The sequence below is a fragment of the Culex quinquefasciatus genome, chromosome 1 (genome assembly GCF_015732765.1).
Source record: "Culex quinquefasciatus strain JHB chromosome 1, VPISU_Cqui_1.0_pri_paternal, whole genome shotgun sequence".
Taxonomy (NCBI): Eukaryota; Metazoa; Arthropoda; class Insecta; order Diptera; family Culicidae; genus Culex; species Culex quinquefasciatus.
The window spans coordinates 117,733,527-117,750,194 of NC_051861.1; the positions used below are offsets into that span (position 1 = coordinate 117,733,527).

The 16,668-nt window shown below is 31.2% G+C and overlaps 1 protein-coding gene across 1 annotated transcript in view; it reads right to left on the reverse strand.

Moving 5' to 3' along the window:
- LOC6052430 overlaps nucleotides 1-12,702 on the reverse strand; it is a 101,386-nt gene extending 88,684 nt beyond the window's left edge. The window contains exon 1 of the mRNA XM_038248169.1: nucleotides 12,115-12,702. The gene's annotated coding sequence lies outside the window, so the exon portion shown is untranslated. The remainder of the gene's footprint in view (nucleotides 1-12,114) is intronic.
- Between the last annotated feature and the right edge of the window lie 3,966 nt (nucleotides 12,703-16,668).

A 16,668-nucleotide genomic window follows, 5' to 3' on the forward strand; every position in this document is an offset into this window, starting at 1 on the left:
AGATGCTCAGTTCCACTAATAAAAAAAATGCAGTCACGCAAAACAAACCAGAAATGAACTGAAAAAAAACCTTAAAACCAGACCTCAAGCAGACATCAAGTCGCGGCGGCGTCGATGGTCGCCGCGGGAACTTGACCGACCGAGGGGTAAGCCAAGTGGGTTGCGCTGCTTCTCCGTTACGATTATGATTTGGAATTTACTGGGGGGGGGGGGCCGCGGAAAGGGGGAAGAAAATTGGAGCGGCGGTGTGTTTTGGCGGAAAGTGAAACCCAAGTCGAGGGGTCTCACGCGGTGTCGAGTTGACGAGGGGTCTCAAGATCGCAGAGACTCAGAGTTGAGTTTGAAGGGGGAAGACAGGTTGGAATGTTAAGTAGTGCACTGTGCGGTTATTTGTTTTGAATTTGTTGCCTGTTACGGGGGACGGCATGAGCAGCAGCAGAAGAGAAAAGTTTGAGGCTGTTTGGAGATGAAATTAGTGTCGTCGAGAGGAGTTGTTGGAATTGAACTTGGAGAGAGAGCGCACGGGGCAAATCAGCGTGTGGTTTGACAAGTGGACGCAAATTGGATTGTCGGGAAAATTGTTACAAATGAAGAAGGAAGAGAGTTCAATGAGGCATGACGAGCAGGTTTGATGTTGATGAGATTTTCTTTTCTTAAATAGAAAGATAAAAATTTTTTGTAGTAAGATTTCGTTTAAATGTTAACATTTTATCATGTTCAAAATTTAGGTCACAGACAGAAAAGTATATGTCAAGATTTTTAGTTTTTTTTTTCATTTGTATGAAATTTTGTCCATATATTCCTTATTTCCAAATAAGTCATTTTGCATCGTTGGTTTCTCCATATAAATTTGAGGGCTGCATTTTTTGTTTCTCGAGTATAGATTTTCTGATAATATTGGTGTTTCGGCTAAATGAAAGATATGATCAGGACTTTGGAGGCTAAATGTGGCAGTCAAAAAATAATGTATAATTTTAAGAAACCAATTAAAACTAAGTTTACTTTTTTTGATTTTATATTTGTTTATGTTTTAGTGGACCAAAACTGTCAACTTGTGTCCGTTGCGAGTTATAATGATTTAAAAAATTGTATTTTTTGGAAATTAAACTCCCAACATATTTTTTAATTCATGAATTCATATTATGAAAAATAACTTTTGTGAAATTTCGATCATGCGTATCGTTTTTAAGAAAAATATGTTGAATTGCAGAAAAAAATGCCATTTACAAAATAAAAAAATGACCCTTTTTCTTGATTTTTTTTTATTGCCGTCGACTGAGACTAATCCTGACTACAGTTTGAATATGGAAAGCAGTTTTGAGAGCTCTTGTAAGCTTGAAATTTAGTAAACGATGCACTTTTTTTGTAATTCTGTGCTTGTTCTAATCGCATCCAATAAAAAATATATCCAAATATTATGCAATAATGAGGCTAAAACAGCACTCCCGATTCATCTTAGTAACGGTAATAAAGAAAATTCAATATGTTTTTTTTTTTGATTACCTGACATTTGATGTCGATATATTACCTTTATGAAAACATATAAATACTATTTTTTAACTTTAGGTCATGGATTTTCATATATTTTTGGTTTTTTTTTTAATATACACGTTTATTCAAAAGAAACCATACTTTCCATGAGGTTTCTCATCATTACACAAAATTATCACAATTTATGAAAACTTGTGTATTTTAGATACCATTGACAAATTACGTAAATATTTTTTCTAAGAATACTAACAGGTCTACGTGGTTTGTGAATAGCCCACAGCAACTACATTATAGCTGAAAGTTGCATGCAAAAATTATGGCCTATCTACAATCACTTAGCTTAGAAAATTTCACTTAGCTTAGGAATTTGAATCAATGGAAATGAATCTGAGTTTCTACAATGGAAAAGTAATCAAATTAGAAACTGACGTTTGGTTTGGAAAATTTCAAAATCTACGGTAAGTTGACGTTTCCATATCAAAGATAAACAAACAACTGCATAGCAACATATATCAGCCCAGCAAGTTTTCTAAGTTGATTGTGGATGACGAACGTAAGTTGCAGAGTTTCCTAAGTAACTACTTTACTTATATGTTCTAAGCTAAGTGATTGTAGATAGGCCATTAGCAGTATTTAACTTTTATTTTGCATATTTTCACATACTTTTTTTAAGTTTAAAAGTTGCATGGTTGAATCCAAAATTGTATTTTCATTAATGATGGTTTTTTTTTGTAAAATTCTCAAATTAAAACTAATACCGTATATTTTAAAAATATTCAATTTTTCATAATTTTCATTATGGATATACATAGAACCATGCAAAATTTTACAGCTTTTTTTGTAAAACGTTAATTTTATTACAAAATACCAAATTTTATGATGAATGAGTTTTATGAAAATACTCCGATTTCCATAATTAACATGATGGTAATCATACCACTGGAATTGTATGCAAAATTTCGTATCATTTAATACATATAGTAAAAATTATGAAATTCGATCATTTTTACAAAATGCGGTATTCTGTGACAATTTTAATATTTTATTCTAAAAACTCTGAAACAGTCAAAATCAACATACACCCAGAACTGGGCATCGGCATACGAGAGGATAAAGAGCACGATTCGGTAGTAAAATGGTACTGTGTGCGGACGGATAGGATAAATCTCAAAAGTACCGAGAGTACTTTACTCATGGGTTCATCTTCAAAAAAAGTTCATCTTTCAAAAAAAAAAAAGTACCGGTACCGAGACTCGAACCCAAGACCTTAGGCATATTGAACCGTGCCTTTGCCGTACGGGCCACCATGGTTCGGTGACTTAGTGGCGTTCATTTGTCCTTTTAAGCCACTCAATAGGATGAACTGTTCCAATGAACGAATGAACACGCGAAAGGATTATACTCTCGCAAAATAGCACTTTCCTCACGTTTCTTTTCGTGAGGACTATTCCCTCGTTCTTATACTTTGGGTGTACATAATTTTGGATCCTTTAATACTTATATTAAAATTAAGAAAATTTAAGTATTTTCCCATTTGATGAAAATTTGAGTATGCAACAAAATTTTAACAAAGTGAAAATGTATAATTTTGGATATTTATTTCGTCGATTGATACCCATCTTGAAAGTTATGCAAATTTGAGTATTTTCATTAAATACGGTATTTTGTAAAATTTTAATATGTTACTAAAACCGTCAAAATGCAAACACAATTTCGCATCGATTAATACCCATAAAAATCATGCGAGTTTGAATATTTTCATGACATACGGTATTTTGTGTAAATTTGAATATTTTAACATAAAAAAAAATAATAAGGTGAAAATGCATACAAAATGTCGATGCCCATATTAAAAATTTAAATAAAATGAGTACGGTAGATTGTGAAAATTTAGTTTTTTTTCAAATTAACAACAATTCTGTGTACTTTGTTAATATTTTGGCTTTTTACACAAAAAACTCTCACTAAGTGAGAATGCATAACAATTTCAGGAGATTTGACAATGAAAATTATGAAAGTTTGAGTATTTATACAGCAATTCTATTTGAAAAGAGCCTAAACCGAAAAAAAAGTTTTCCGAACGGGCTCAAATTTTTTCTGGGGTTCCTTGACCAAAATAATTAGACCCGTATTTTTTTGTTTGGCCATTAGGGTGACCTACGCCGTGTTAGGGTGGTCTGAAAAATTGCCATTTTCGTCATTTTTCGCAAAAACTTCTTTTTTCGAAAAATCATACCTCCGCGCCATTTCATCCGATTTTAGCTGTCTTAGACGCAAAAGAAAGGTGATGAGTTTGGCTATTTGGGAAAAATAGTAAGAAGTTTCATAAGTATAGATGTTATGGTACCAAAAGTTGCGTCTTTCAATTTCAAAAAATTTGATACCAAAACATCTACACTGCCCGTGTTCGCATAAATGTCCCATATGCAAAAAAAAACAAGCTGAGAAAAACGCATTTGAAGTTTGTCCCACTCATAAGGCTACGTGTTAAGTTTTCGTTAAAAAACTAGATTTCCTCCTGATTTCCAGAACAAAGTACTGGATGTTATAGGCTTTTCTGAAAGAGCACACGATTTTGAACCAAACTGCATCATTAACTCAAAAACGATGAAAATGCATATGGGACATTTATGCGATCATGGGCAGTACAGGTCATCGCCGAAATTTTAAAGTTATCGCAGTTTTAGTGAATAAAGTTGATTTTTATCCGATTTCGTCATTTTACTGTTTTTGCGCAAGCGCGTCGAAAAACTCAGTTTTTATTTTCAAAAAATCATACCTCCGAAATGTACGGTTCGACATCCCCAATTTTTTGATATGTTATGTAAAATTTTCTGAGAAATCCGATGAAAATACTTTCAGACATAGGCTCTTTGGTCACGGTCACGGTCAAAACGCCATTTTAAGTTTTCATACGACCTTTTCAAATGGTGGTTTTTGCAAAAATCGAAGAAAATTGCAATTTTTCGGACCACCCTAACAAGGCGTAGGTCACCCTAATGGCCAAACAAAAAAATACAGGTCTTATTATTTCAGCTAGAAAAATTTTGAGCCCGATCGGAGAATTTTTTGTCGGTTTAGGCTCTTTTCAAATGGAATTGCTGTATAATGGTATTTTAAGTTTTTTTTGAATTATTAAATTTTTAAACTACTACAATATCAAAAGATCATGTTAGTGAAAGCTTAAAATGTTCAATAGGACTTGGTATCAATACGTTAATTTTAGAAAGATATTTTAAATATTAAAAAAACTGTGAGAAGAATTAAACATAAACATGGCTTTTTTACACAAAATTTAGAATAATAAGTGTTTAATGATAAATATTAATTGGTAAATTAATAATGAAACTGTAGACAATAACACGATCAATTCGAGCGAATGTTCTCCACTAGATGGCTCTAGTGAGAAGGGGTCAATGGGTGTTTGAAAAAAAATGCTGAATGGTTTACGTCTGTTTGTCTGTGATACAGTGTAAATTGCAGACTTCTTTTTAAAAATGTTGTAGGTTTTTTTTTTCAAGATGGATGGGAAACTTTAATCTAACAACTTACGATCACCACAAAAAAAACAATGTGTTGGAATTGAAAATGCCATGAAATATAAATAAATTAAATTTTACTTGAAGATTTAAAAAAGGTATAAAAAACTAGCTGAGGATACAAATTTATTCATACGAAAGCTTCAAAATATCAAACAATATCGTTCTAGAATCACTTATGATTTAAAGAGATAAAAAAACGAGAAATGTTTAAGTTCGTTGTGTTCTAACAAAAATGCTTTTAAAAATAGGGTCCAAATGTCCTATGTCAATTTTTATGAACAACGATGAAAAACACGATTTAAAACCATTTCTGATCACTTTCCTTTCATTCTAATGAAAAAACATAAATTGGCAAGACAACATTTTTTCGATAAGTTAACCATGGTCCCCTTGGAACTATCTGTCAAGTAGGACCTTTACTGTCAAGAAGGGCCGTCAAGTTAGTTTTTTTAAATTGATTTAAAAATCATTGTACGCAGAAAAATAAGCTTTATCGTTGTGAAAAATAATATCACATAATTAAGCTAAATTAAAATATTTCGTTTCTGACCAAAATGTTGTGAAAATCCATCAAAATTAAGCTTCGTTTGAGTGCGGGCTGGCAAAATTAAATTTTATCAAACCATTTGATTTTTATTGTGAACGGCAAAACTCGTTCTGCCACAAACAGAGTATAAGTCAAAGTCATTTTCGTGATTTTTGTACAATGTCTTTTCTAGTTGATTTAGCTTGATATTTTTAATTAAGTCAATTTGTAAAAATATTTGGTTAAATAACAACTACATTTTGGAGATAAACCTCCTAATCAAAAGCTTGTTCTACAAGAAGACCAATAAATTCCAAAAACTTTCAGTTTTTACCCTTCTCATACTAATTCAGAAAGCGAAATCTTCCGGTGGCCAAACTCCTCAAAGACCACTTCTCGTCCCATGTCGTCAAATAGCCGCCGCGCCCCTGATTGCCACTAGTGACCCACAGACTCTCTAACCAACCGCTAATTTTCGCTCTCGGTCCCTCCCGGCAGGCCGGCCAGCCCGACCTGCCGGGAAGTCTCGAAGAAATAAAATGTGTTTTATTTTTGCCTTCATTTTTATGTGACTCTCCACTGAAGTCGCTTTCAACGGCGTTTCCCACTCTATGGCCGTCCAATTCCGTGGCATTTCTCGAGATGTTATGACGGAAGAGGGCTGAAAAGTCTCTCGATTAGTCAATTTTATGGGTGATCCATATATTTTTAATTAGTAATAAAAATAGGTGTAGGATTTCTCGAAACTTTCTTCCGCCGATTGCCGAACGAAAAATTTATGACACTAGAATTAGCGTGTAGAAACGTCAAATTATGTTTTGGGCACCACTAGTGGCGCAGCGGCTGATCTTTGAACTAAGTTTTTTTATTTGAACTGACGGTTATTATTGAGAAGTCCATTTGTCTGTGCCGGCAAAAAGCCGTCACCAAAGTGTGTCAAATTAAGTCGACATCCCTGAGAACTGCACCTGTCCTCCAGCAGCTGCTGCCGCTTCCACACAACAGCCAGGTGAAAGATGATAACGACGGTGCACAACTTTTCTTGTGAAAAATTTCCAAGACCTTTTTTTTCAAAGGGTGCGTATGTGGAGATGAATTGTGAGCTCTTCTTGTGAGGGCCTGAGTTCAAATGGGGAAGGGGGGAGGGGGGAATGTCTCGTGGTATTTCCGCGTGACATATAGAAAAAGAAAGTGAATTGTGGGAGCCACTGAATTGGACGGAGGAAGGTTGGAGGAAAAAATTGCGGTGTAAATTGGCCATTTGTTGTGGAGGCCTTTTCTTCATGTGAAAAGTGCATCTTCAGGGATCATCGAACGATGAGTTATGGCGGAGACAATTTGAATTATGTGGAACTGTTTTGCTGGAAATGTCAAGCAATGTTGTTGTTTTGCTGTCCCATGCAACAAAAGTACGCTAAACTCAATATTGAGTCAATTTCTTGAACGTGTAAATTTGACAGTTCGAAAAAACAGTTTACTGTTGAGCGCTTAAACAAATAACTCAGTTTTGTTCTCTTTTGTTGTAAAAAAAAACAAAACTTTTGAGACATTTTATAGCAAATTTGGAATAATTATTTGCTTCACGATGTCTATCTATTATTCATCAATCAATTTACACCCACTAAAAGCTCAAATCGCTCAATTAACAAGCTCAACCGACTTCATAATAACTGCACTCACACATCGTACACCGTAATCCACCCTGCCACTTGTATAACATTAATCCCAAAAGCGAAAAATGAAACCCTGCTCCAATGACCGGCTTTTGGGCACGGTGGGAAACCACCCCCTTAAGTTTCGAAACCATTTCACCCTGTAATTGTCGATATTTTGGCTAACAACCTGCAATCCATACCAAGGTTAGTTGGTTTAACGAGCCGAGCGCCCCGAAAACTGCAAGTTGTAAACCCAATAACGGTAATTCACCTGCTTCCCTTATTTATTTGCCAAGGCCGAATTAAATTAGGCATAAACATTAATTTTGCTCTCGTTTTTTTCATCTTAATTTTGTGGGTTGTTTACTTTCGACGAACTTTCGTGAATTTTTTGTAGGTTAACCCACGCAGCAAAAGTAGCTTAAACCCACAACTTGGCTTCTTTTCGATTCGCGTGTACGCGCTTTTTGACAGCTCGCCGTGCGACACCGAGTCAAATTTGCACACTAGATTAACTACCGTGAGACAATCAAAGCTCGTAATTAAGATTTCGTCACAAGAAGACGAAACGTAATGGGTAACGGGGTTTTGGACAGTTCCATACTGACCCACTCTGGTGGCATCCGAAAATTCGATGTGGTCACACCTTGAAGAAAGGCACAGAGACGGTGTCATCAATTTGTCGAGTTTACTGTTAAACAAAAAAAAATGTGTAATAAATAACTCACACGCGCCCAAGGGGAAGTATGGTTCCGGTGCGCGTTACGGTTTATTTTTTTGTGGGTATTTATAAACCGATTCCAAATTTCCAGACAGTTGCCACTCGGATGGCTGCGAGGTACTGGATATGTGCATTAGACCAGTGCATCATTCTCAGCGGGAGACGTCATTAGGAGGAGAAGGCAATGCTGAGAACTGAGCGTAGACTGGAGTGGATCGAATTTGTGGAAATTTATACAATTTTCACTAAACGTGTTACGGCTAAAGTGGGTCAAATTGTTAAAAATACATCTGAGATAGATTGGTGGTAATTGGCTGGATAATGCGTTGCAGACGTTAAAAGAACTATTAAACCGGAGGTCACAAAAAAACAAACCTTCAATCACCAATATAACGGTCAATTTAAATGACCGAAACTCACCACAGAAAATTTTAAATTCACCACCTTATGCCTTAAACTGCATTATACTGTCATTCACAGCTTGATAATTTTAGTGATGGGTTTTATGTTAATTAATCTTTTTATCTATACAAAAGCTGGAATCAATCAGTTTGACATTTTGTGGTATTCTTTAAAGGGAAACAACTATGCATTTTTTCAATTTATGTTGACTAATGATATTTTTTTTTCCTACAAAATTTCCCCAAACAAATCAAGAAGTAAAATAATTTTTAAATCTAATAAGGCTATATCAAATTATATTTCCAGTTTTTGTTTTTGTCTAAACTTCATCTCAAAATCAGGGTTTTTTTTTTGAGTTCACCATCGCACGTTTTTAATTGCATTTGATGGTTGCTTTGATATTTATTCTTACAGAATTTTTGTTGTGGTTCTTCAAAGGAAAATACATTGACAATCATTTTTTTTTTTGAACTATTCAGACAAATGTAAGTTTTATTAAGTGTTTCGCCCTACAAAATAGCAAAACTAAAACTTATAGAAACGATTGTAAACCTTATGAGAATAAATGTTTTGACGGTAATTTTTGTATTTATTATCAAATATGGATACTTAGACTTTTTACAAATATCTATATTTTAGGCCACACCGTCCACACAACAGAAATAGTCGTAAAACTTAAGAATTTGTTTAATGTTTTAATTTGCTTTTTTTATTTTGCTTCAAAATTTAGTAAATAATTTTCTAGTTTTATTGAATAGTTATATAACTGAAACCCATCACGTGATTTTTGAATTCACCACCGCTCACTTACACGCGTTTGACAGTTGAATGAAACTGTAGGCACTAACACTATCAAACAATTCGAGCGATGCGCACATTCACAACTAGAAGACTCTAAGGAGAAGTGATCGATGAATATTCTATTAAAAGGCTTAATATTTTAAGTCTATTTATCGGTGATACATCATTGTAAATTGTAAATTGCAGACTTATTTTTCAAAAAAAATATTTGAGGATTTTTTTTTTCAATGTGTATGAGAAATTTTAATCTATCATTTTACGACCACTATGAAAAATCCATTACTCTTTACTGTCCAATTTTTTTCGATTTTTTTCTGTGTTTAGGAGGGCATTTTGAGCAACTTTTGTTCTATGAAAAATATAATTTTCTTATTTAATATTTTTAATGTTTCATTTTTAGTCTTTTATTTTACATTTATCTTGTTTAGTTTCTGTTTGTTTCTGATAGTATTTCGCTAACTCTACCACCTCTTATCATTTTTTGCTCATTTTTTCATGTTTTTACATTCACTTTTTCAGTTTTTTGCTTGTTTTTTTTATATTTTCTACTATAAATTGTAATCAAAAATTCTTGGAGGCATAGTCTGGTACACAACAAATATACATATTTTCACATAATATAGAGGAAATTTTAGTAAAAATACACAGCCAAAGTTGCCCCAGAAAAAAAATACATTTTTAAAACATTGGCAAAGTCACATCAAACAGGTCTCACTTCCAAACAGTAGATTTTTCCTAAATATAAAGAGTGAAAAATGAAAAATGATTTAGTTTTATAATTGTTAGGGAATAAGAAAGAATAAAAAAGTGACAAAATTTTTCCTGTTTTATTCGCTTCTAAAAGAAACACCGAAATTAATGATTAAATTTAACTTTTTTTATTTCGGATTAAAACCCATTTTTGAAACCAACACGAAAACAAAGTTTTTTTTAAATATTTTATTTATTTCTTGTTTTTTTTTTTTATAAAAAAAATGTGCTTAAAAACACTTCAAATTCATTGGTCTTGGCTCACAGTTTATTTAAATGTGCCTTTTCTAACTTATTCAAAATTCTAAGAAATTGAAGCAAATTGACTTATGCTTATCTATGCTCGAGGAAAAAAAAAATTAAAAAAAAACTTAGATACAAATTTCAAACCAAGACAGTTTACACAAAATATTTAATATTTATAGCAGTTATGCCACAGTTTTCAATTTTCTAGGTTTCAATGAACAAAAACGAAAAAAAATCTTCTTAAAGTTGGACTCTTTATTCGAGATAGAAGCTTGAAGCCCATAAATTATGCAAAAATAAACGTTATACAACGTATTTAAAATATAATTTTTAGTACACAGAAAAAAAAAATCATGGTAATATTACATCTGGGAAGCGGTACATATTTATGTCAGAAAAAAGGTGTAATTTTACCTCTGGAAATGTGTAATTTTACCACTTTTCTGGTGTAATGTCACTTTTTCATTCTTAATTGAGGTAAAATTACATCAAAAAAGTGGTAATATTCAACCTTCCAAAATTACAGCTTCCAAATTTACATTATTTTTTTCTGTGTAATATAACATTTTCATTAAATATTTCTATTTAAAGGTAATAATATTTTTTCTCTCTGATATTATGAAGAAAATTTTTGAGAAAGAAAATTATAAGTATAATTTAGTTGGCCTAATTAGTTAAACTAAACACAAAGCAAATTTTAAACTTCTTTCATATTTATTCTTTTTAAATTAAAAAAAAAGTTTCAGAACATGCTTCAGTAATGTGACAGTTAGCTGCTTCCAAAAGTTTGTAAAATATTGATAATTTCAAGATACTATTTTTAATTAGATTCTAATAAACAGTAGATACAAATCTTTTGCTCATGATTAAAAATGAATTGAATTTCTTCAAATGTAGCCTTTTTTGACTAATTCAAAAGTCTAACAACAATTTCGAGAATTTTATAATAAAATTAAGAATAGATGAAAATTCACTTTAGGTAGTACAAATTTTATTTGTAGTTTTTGTCTAGAACGGTCTAGAACGAGGAAAGAGATAACAAAAAACTTAATCAAAGTTCAAACATAATTATCGTAATTTTATACCAAAAGTATCACAAAATACTTGATACATAATAGTAGTTTTGCTACTACTATCAATTTGCAAAGTTTCAATGAATTCATGGGAAAAAAATCATCACGTGAAAAAAATGCAAAAAAGCTTAAGTTTGCATTAAATTACACTAATTTTCGTCCTTAAAAATTAAATTTTATTAAAATTGCTATTTTTTGAGAAAATTTTGGGAGACAAAAACTTAAAATAAAGAGATTTTTTTAAAATTTTTGTCTCCCAAAATAATAAATCTAATAATTTTAAAATACAAAACAAGTTTTAAACCTCTTTTTTTAAATTTATATAATGCTTCAAACTTGTTGCAAATAGTTTGGAAAATATTTATGATTTTAAGAAACTATTTTTTATCAGATTCTTTTCAAACATAAATCATTGTAAACGCTTATTTCAAAAAACATGATTCAATTTTAATTATTATTTTGCCCAGCTTCGAAAATTCTAAAAAAGACGCAAAACATAAAACTTTCAGAATATCTGTTTGGCTTATTTTATAGATTTCTAAAGAATGATTATATAAAATACAATTTACAATTAATGTTTTGCTTGATTCTTTCTATTTAAAGTTTGTTACAAAAATATTATAAAATATCAAGGCCAACTTTTGACCATCAAAGATTCATATCAACATGAGTCAAAAAATTAATACCTTTTTGTTGAAATGAAAAACGATGCAGAAAATTAACTAAGCTTGGGAGCCCAGGTGTTAAAAGATATAAAAATGCGTAAAATCTCAAGAATTTTGTAATTTATTTATATTTTTGACTCCAAGCCACACAAAAATTATTAACTTGGAATTCCAAAGTTACGTTTTTTTTTAATTTAAAAAATCGCAAAATATAGCTTTCCCTAGTCCTGGTTGAAAATTACCTGTGAAAACTGGGCTGCCGCAGGAAATAAAATCTCCTTTTAAATCCAATCAAGGGACAACACACCACTCCGCACTAAACCACGCTGGATCTGCTTTCAGCTTCAAGTCTGATAGTTCAGCGTTCACTTTCCTCGAAATTGGGGATGATCTTTTTTTTTTGTTCTGGCGGGTAAAACTTTGCACTTTCGCTTTCCGTTGAATCACTTTTGTTTGCTATTTTGCTGTTGTTGTATTTTTTTCCTGTTATTTTTTGTTGAAACACTTTGAATCTTTTGAGCACTTTTATTCGTGGAAGGTATGCCTTCAACACTCACAATCACTGTTTGGTAATCCTTGTGGCACAGCTCTCAAGTCTTCCTGCTCTGGAGTGACTCTAGGTCACAAAATCCACCCCGGAATATCCGGTCGGTTCTGTCTGCAGCTAATCCACCTTGACACTGTTTCAAAATTGTCACACAGGAAAAACAAGTGCACAAACAACGCGAACAAAACGCGCGGTGACTTCAACGCGGCGCTCCCCGAAAATAAGCGACGAACCCCCAATATCACTAGCTAGGCTCCGGTTTTCGCGTCCGGACGGTGCGGTTGTCTCGACAAGAGTGTTTAATTCACCTGTTGGCTTTCAACGTTATACTTCATCGGCGCGGCGAGACATCAGACTCCAGGAGATCCAAGCGCGCGAAACGATCGCGAAACTTGTGCGAGAGAGAGTTTGAGATTCTGTGGGGTCCATCGTGGAGACTGGTTTTGCGCGCTCTCACTCTCTCGCGAGCTTTTTTTTTCTCGATGGAGTCAAGTCAGGTTCAAGTTCGTGCTCTCACCGCAAGACGACAAAAAATCACTCTCACTGAAAAATAAAAAAAATCTTTGGTTCGTTTTTTTTTTCCTCTCATTTTACGAGGGGGTCTCAAAGTGAAGCGATTTTGGATTTTTAAGCCCTCCGGCGATTTTTTGGCCGAGAGAGAGAGTGAAGAGAGAGAAACGGGAGATTTGGGGAAAGAGATTGCGATTGTTGAGCATGCTGCAAAGGAAATCGAAAGGACGTGGAGAGATTTGGTCAAAGGAAAGTGCAATGTCAAGGGTGTCGTCGCGAATGTTAAGCTTGCTCGTTGGGGAGAGGTTGTGAGAAGAAGATAATGAATTAGTTGGTGGGTCAATCTTTGTCTGATTCTTTGGAACCATATGGGAATGATACAATGTTTTTAATTATAGTTAAAGCTAACAAATCTATGAAAAACGGGGATGTAAAAAATAACTAATAAAAAATAAAAAATTATGTAGTTTTTGTCTCAATTTTATCTCAATTTTGTCTCAATTTTGTCTCAATTTTGTCTCTATTTTGTCTCAATTTTGGCTCATTTTGGCTCAATTTTGGCTCAATTTTGTCTCAATTTTGTCTCAATTTTGTCTCAATTTTGTCTCAATTTTATCTTAATTTTGTCTCAATTTTGTCTCAATTTTGTCTCAATTTTGTCTCAATTTTGTCTCAATTTTGTCCCAATTTTGTCTCAATTTTGTCTCAATTTTGTCTCAATTTTGTCTTAATTTTGTCTTAATTTTGTCTCAATTTTGTCTAAATTTTGTCTCAATTTTGTCTCAATTTTGTCTCAATTTTGTCTCAATTTTGTCTCAATTTTGTCTCAATTTTATCTCAATTTTATCTCAATTTTATCTCAATTTTGTCCCAATTTTGTCTCAATTTTGTCTCAATTTTGTCTCAATTTTGTCTCAATTTTGTCTCAATTTTGTCTCTATTTTGTCTCAATTTTGGCTCATTTTGGCTCAATTTTGGCTCAATTTTGTCTCAATTTTGTCTCAATTTTGTCTCAATTTTGTCTCAATTTTATCTTAATTTTGTCTCAATTTTGTCTCAATTTTGTCTCAATTTTGTCTCAATTTTGTCTCAATTTTGTCCCAATTTTGTCTCAATTTTGTCTCAATTTTGTCTCAATTTTGTCTTAATTTTGTCTTAATTTTGTCTCAATTTTGTCTAAATTTTGTCTCAATTTTGTCTCAATTTTGTCTCAATTTTGTCTCAATTTTGTCTCAATTTTGTCTCAATTTTATCTCAATTTTATCTCAATTTTATCTCAATTTTGTCCCAATTTTGTCTCAATTTTGTCTCAATTTTGTCAATTTTGTCTCTATTTTGTCTCAATTTTGTCTCAATTTTGGCTCAATTTTGTCTCAATTTTGTCTCAATTTTGTCTCAATTTTGTCTCAATTTTGTCTCAATTTTGTCTCAATTTTGTCTCAATTTTGTCTCAATTTTGTCTCAATTTTGTCCCAATTTTGTCTCAATTTTGTCTCAATTTTGTCTCAATTTTGTCTCAATTTTGTCTCAATTTTGTCTTAATTTTGTCTTAATTTTGTCTCAATTTTGTCTCAATTTTGTTTAAATTTTGTCTCAATTTTTTCTCAATTTTGTCTCAATTTTGTCTCAATTTTGTCAATTTTGTCAATTTTGACAATTTTGTCAATTTTGTCAATTTTGTCAATTTTGTCAATTTTGACAATTTTGTCAATTTTGTCAATTTTGTCAATTTTGTCAATTTTGTCAATTTTGTCAATTTTGTCAATTTTGTCAATTTTGTCAATTTGGTCAATTTTGTCAATTTTGTCAATTTTGTCAATTTTGTCAATTTTGTCAATTTTGTCAATTTTGTCAATTTTGTCAATTTTGTCAATTTTGTCAATTTTGTCAATTTTGTCAATTTTGTCGATTTTGTCAATTTTGTCAATTTTGTCAATTTTGTCAATTTTGTCAATTTTGTCAATTTTGTCAATTTTGTCAATTTTGTCAATTTTGTCAATTTTGTCAATTTTGTCAATTTTGTCAATTTTGTCAATTTTGTCAATTTTGTCAATTTTGTCAATTTTGTCAATTTTGTCAATTTTGGCAATTTTGTCAATTTTGGCAATTTTGTCAATTTTTGTCAATTTTTGTCAATTTTGTCAATTTTGTCAATTTTGTCAATTTTGTCAATTTTGTCAATTTTGTCAATTTTGTCAATTTTGTCAATTTTGTCAATTTTGTCAATTTTGTCAATTTTGTCAATTTTGTCAATTTTGTCAATTTTGTCAATTTTGTCAATTTTGTCAATTTTGTCAATTTTGTCAATTTTGTCAATTTTGTCAATTTTGTCAATTTTGTCAATTTTGTCAATTTTGTCAATTTTGTCAATTTTGTCAATTTTGTCAATTTTGTCAATTTTGTCAATTTTGTCAATTTTGTCAATTTTGTCAATTTTGTCAATTTTGTCAATTTTGTCAATTTTGTCAATTTTGTCAATTTTGTCAATTTTGTCAATTTTGTCAATTTTGTCAATTTTGTCAATTTTGTCAATTTTGTCAATTTTGTCAATTTTGTCAATTTTGTCAATTTTGTCAATTTTGTCAATTTTGTCAATTTTGTCAATTTTGTCAATTTTGTCAATTTTGTCAATTTTGTCAATTTTGTCAATTTTGTCAATTTTGTCAATTTTGTCAATTTTGTCAATTTTGTCAATTTTGTCAATTTTGTCAATTTTGTCAATTTTGTCAATTTTGTCAATTTTGTCAATTTTGTCAATTTTGTCAATTTTGTCAATTTTGTCAATTTTGTCAATTTTGTCAATTTTGTCAATTTTGTCAATTTTGTCAATTTTGTCAATTTTGTCAATTTTGTCAATTTTGTCAATTTTGTCAATTTTGTCAATTTTGTCAATTTTGTCAATATTGTCAATTTTGTCAGTTTTTAGTTTTTAGTTTTTAGTTTTTAGTTTTTAGTTTTTAGTTTTTAGTTTTTAGTTTTTAGTTTTTAGTTTTTAGTTTTTAGTTTTTAGTTTTTAGTTTTTAGTTTTTAGTTTTTAGTTTTTAGTTTTTAGTTTTTAGTTTTTAGTTTTTAGTTTTTAGTTTTTAGTTTTTAGTTTTTAGTTTTTAGTTTTTAGTTTTTAGTTTTTAGTTTTTAGTTTTTAGTTTTTAGTTTTTAGTTTTTAGTTTTTAGTTTTTAGTTTTTAGTTTTTAGTTTTTAGTTTTTAGTTTTTAGTTTTTAGTTTTTAGTTTTTAGTTTTTAGTTTTTAGTTTTTAGTTTTTAGTTTTTAGTTTTTAGTTTTTAGTTTTTAGTTTTTAGTTTTTAGTTTTTAGTTTTTAGTTTTTAGTTTTTAGTTTTTAGTTTTTAGTTTTTAGTTTTTAGTTTTTAGTTTTTAGTTTTTAGTTTTTAGTTTTTAGTTTTTAGTTTTTAGTTTTTAGTTTTTAGTTTTTAGTTTTTAGTTTTTAGTTTTTAGTTTTTAGTTTTTAGTTTTTAGTTTTTAGTTTTTAGTTTTTAGTTTTTAGTTCATCAAATCTGTGTCAAATTTTCTCCAACCAAACTGATAAGGATATTTAATTATCACCAAGCCCCTAGAAAAAACCTCGCCAACCGATGGCAATAATTCGTAACAAGTGGTTAAAAATTTCCAAACATGTGTTTCCCTTAATTATCAGCCAAACAAAATCTTCCGTCACGCTAAAAATTCCAGAGCTCCGAAAGCGAAATAACTCTCTGAATGAAGCACGGACAAAAAACCTCAACG